The sequence below is a fragment of the Arachis stenosperma genome, chromosome 4 (genome assembly GCF_014773155.1).
Source record: "Arachis stenosperma cultivar V10309 chromosome 4, arast.V10309.gnm1.PFL2, whole genome shotgun sequence".
Taxonomy (NCBI): Eukaryota; Viridiplantae; Streptophyta; class Magnoliopsida; order Fabales; family Fabaceae; genus Arachis; species Arachis stenosperma.
Window position 1 is genome coordinate 66,290,632 of NC_080380.1, and position 4,273 is coordinate 66,294,904.

Below are 4,273 nucleotides of genomic sequence, written 5' to 3' on the forward strand. Positions count from 1 at the left end.
GGATGACCCAGTACACTTGCTGGTTAAGTTGAACGGAGTTGTGCAAAGAAAGTGCTGAGTTAATTTTTATGCACATGCCAAAGAGCCATTATTGTTGATCACAATTTCGTCCACCAAGTTTTGGCGCCGTTGCCGGGGATTGTTCGAGTATGGACAACTGACGGTTCATCTTGTTGCTCAGATTAGGTAATTTTCTTTTCAAAAATCTTTCTCAAAATTTTTCTTTTCTTTTTCGTTTTTCCAAACTTTATTTTCGAAAATTTTTTTATAAAAATACAAAAAATTAGAAAATCATAAAAACCAAAAATATTTTGTGTTTCTTGTTTGAGTCTTGAGTAAATTTTTAGTTTGGTGTCAATTGCATGCTTTAAAAACTTTTCTTGCATTTTTCGAAAAAATCCATGCATTCATAGTGTTCATCATGATCTTCAAGTTGTTCTTGGTAAATCCTCTTGTTTGATCTTGATAATTTCTTGTTTTGTGTTGTTTGTTGTTTTTCATATGCATTTTTCGTTTGTTAGAGTCCATGCATTAAAGATTTCTAAGTTTGGTGTCTTGCATGTTTTCTTTGCATCAAAAATTTTCAAAAAACATGTTCTTGATGTTCATCATAATCTTCAAAGTGTTCTTGGTGTTCATCTTGACATTCATAGTGTTCTTGAATGCATCTTGTGTTTTGATCCAAAATTTTTATGTTTTGGGTCATGTTTGTGTTTTTCTCTCTCATAATTAAATATTCAAAAATCAAAAATATATTTTTCCTTTTTTCTCTCCAAATTTTTGAAATTTTAGGTTGACTTGGTCAAAATTTTTAAAATTAGTTGTTTCTTACAAGTCAAGTCAAATTTTCAATTTTAAAAATCTTATCTTTTCAAAATCTTTTTCAAAAATTATATCCATTTCATTTTTTCTATTTTTCGAAAATTTCAAAAATCTTTTTCAAAATATTTCAAAATCTTTTTCTTACCTTTATATCAAATTTTCGAAAATTAGCTAACAATTAATGTGATTGATTCAAAAAATTTGAAGTTTGTTACTTGCTTGTTAAGAAAGGTTCAATCTTTAAGTTCTAGAATCTTATCTTTTAGTGTCTTGTTAGTAATTAATTTTAATTTAAAATTAAAATCTTTTTCAAACATATCTTATCTTATCTTTATATCTTATCTTTTTCAAAATTTATCTTTTTCAAAATTTGATTTTAAAATATCTATCTAACTTCTTATCTTATCATTTCAAATTTGATTTTAATATCTTTTCAACTAACTCTTTGACTTGTGTTTGTTTCTTATCTTTTTCAAAACCACTAACTACTTTTCCTCTTCAATTTTCGAAAATACCTCTCTTTTTCAAAATTCTTTTTAATTGTCTTAAATTTTAATTTTAAATATCTTATATTTAATTTACGAAAATACTAATCCCTTTTTCAAATTATTTTCAAAATTCTCCTCCCTTTTCTTATTCTATTTAATTAATTATTTACTAACACTTCTCTTCACCTCTCTTCATCTAAAAATCTGAACCCACTTTCTACATTCTTCTCCCCTTTCTTTCTACTAACATAAAGGAATCTCTATACTGTGACATAGAGGATTCTCTTCTTTTCTTGTTTCTTCTCTTTCATATGAGAAGGAACAAGGAAAAAGGCACATTTGTTGAAATTGATCCAGAACCTGAAAGGACTCTGAAGAGAAAATTAAGAGAAGCTAAGTTACAACAATCTAAAGGTAACCTTTCAGAAACATTAGAACAAGAGAAGGAGATGGCAGCCGAAAATAATAATGCAAGGAGAAGCTTGGTGACTTCACAAAGCCAACGTCCAAATTTGATGGAAGAAGCATCTCCATTCCTGCCATTGGAGCCAATAATTTTGAGCTTAAGCCTCAACTAGTTGCTTTAATGCAACAGAACTGCAAGTTTTATGGAGTTCCATCTGAAGATCCTTACCAGTTTTTAACTGAGTTCTTGCAGATTTGTGAGACTGTTAAGACAAATGGAGTTGATCCTGAAGTCTACAGACTCATGCTTTTCCCTTTTGCTGTAAGAGGCAGAGCTAGAATATGGTTGGATTCACAACCTAAGGATAGCCTGGACTCTTGGGATAAGCTGGTCACAGCCTTCTTGGATAAATTCTTTCCTCCTCAAAAGCTGAGCAAGCTTAGAGTGGATGTTCAGACCTTCAAACAAAAAGATGGTGAATCCCTCTATGAAGCTTGGGAAAGATACAAGCAGCTGACCAAAAGGTGCCCATCTGACATGTTTTCAGAATGGACCATATTAGATATATTCTATTATGGTCTATCTGAATTTTCGAAAATGTCATTGGACCATTTTGCAGGTGGATCTATTCACCTAAGGAAAATGCCTGAAGAGGCTCAAGAACTCATTGACATGGTTGCAAACAACCAATTCATGTACACTTCTGAGAGGAATTCCGTGAATAATGGGATACCTCAGAAGAAAGGAGTTCTTGAAATTGATGCTCTGAATGCCATATTGGCTCAGAACAAAGTGTTGACTCAACAGCTCAACATGATCTCTCAAAATCTGAATGGATGGTAAAATGCATCCAACAGTAATAAAGAGGTAGCTTCAGAAGAAGCTTATGATCCTGAGAACCCTGCAATGGCAGAGGTTAATTACATGGGTGAACCTTATGGAAACACCTATAATTCATCATGGAGAAATCATCCCAATTTCTCATGGAAGGATCAACAAAAGCCTCAACAAGGCTTTAACAATGGTGGACGCAATAGGCTGAGCAATAGCAAGCCTTTTCCATCATCTTCTCAGCAACAGACAGAGAATTCTGAACAAAACACTTCTAATTTATCCAATCTAGTCTCTGATCTGTCAAATGCCACTTTCAGTTTCATGAGTGAAACAAGATCCTCCATCAGAAATCTGGAGGCACAAGTGGGCCAGCTGAGTAAGAAAGTCATTGAAACTCCTCCCAGTATTCTCCCAAGCAATACAGAAGAGAATCCAAAAGGAGAGTGCAAGGCCATTGATGTAATCAACATGGCCGAATGCACAAGGGAGGAGGAGGACAAAAATCCTAGTGAGGAAGACCTCCTGGGACGTCCCTCAAACAAGAAGGAGTTTCCTATTAAAGATCCAAAGGAATCTGAGGCTCATATAGAGACCATAGAGATTCCATTAAATCTTCTTCTGCCATTCATAAGCTCTGAAGACTATTCTTCCTCTGAAGAGGATGAAGATGTGACTGGAGAGCAAGTTGCTCAATATTTAGGAGCTATCATGAAGCTGAATGCCAAGTTGTTTGGTAATGAGACTTGGGAAAGTGAACCTCCCTTGCTCATTAATGAACTAGATACCTGGATTCAGCAAATTTTACCTCAAAAGAGACAAGATCCTGGCAAGTTCTTAATACCTTGTACTATAGGCACCATGACCTTTGAAAAAGCTCTATGTGATCTAGGTTCAGGGATAAATCTTATGCCACTCTCTGTAATGGAGAAGCTGGGGATCATTGAGGTACAACCTGCCTTGTTCGCATTACAATTGGCAGACAAGTCATTGAGACAAGCTTATGGAATAGTAGAGGACGTGTTAGTAAAGGTTGAAAGCCTTTACATCCCTGCTGATTTCATAATCCTAGACACTAGGAAGGAAGAGGATGAGTGCATCATCCTTGGAAGACCTTTCCTAGCTACAGCAGGAGCCGTGATAGATGTCAACAGAGGTGAATTAGTCCTTCAATTGAATGGGGACTACCTTGTGTTTAAGGCACATGGTCATCCCTCTGTGACAAAAGAGAGTAAGCATGAAGAGCTTCTGTCAGTTCAGAGTCAAGAAGAGCCCCCACAGTCAAACTCTAAGTTTGGTGTTGGGAGGCCACAATCAAACTCTAAGTTTGGTGTTAAGACCCCATATCCAAACTCTAAGTTTGGTGTTGGGACTATACAACATTGACCTGATCACCTTTGTGGCTCCATGAGAGCCCACTGTCAAGCTATTGACATTAAAGAAGCGCTTGTTGGGAGGCAACCCAATTTTATTTATCTAATTTTTATTTTATTTTATTGTTATTTTGTGTTTTAGTAGGTACATGATCATGTGGAGTCACGAAAAAAAATAAAAAAATTAAAAATAGAATCAAAAACAGCAGAAGAAAAATCACACCCTGGAGGAAGGACAGGCTAGCGTTCAACGCCCGTAAGGAGCATCTGGCTGGCGTTCAACACCAGAACAGAGCATGAATCTGGCGCTGAACGCCATAAATAAGCAACATTCTGGCGTTTGAACGCTAGGA

The 4,273-nt window shown here is 35.4% G+C and overlaps 1 non-coding gene across 1 annotated transcript; it reads right to left on the reverse strand.

Moving 5' to 3' along the window:
* Positions 1–2,151: 2,151 nt before the first annotated feature.
* Positions 2,152–2,255, reverse strand: LOC130978222 (small nucleolar RNA R71). The gene has a single exon (XR_009085877.1). It is a non-coding gene; the product is annotated as a small nucleolar RNA R71 (small nucleolar RNA).
* Between the last annotated feature and the right edge of the window lie 2,018 nt (positions 2,256–4,273).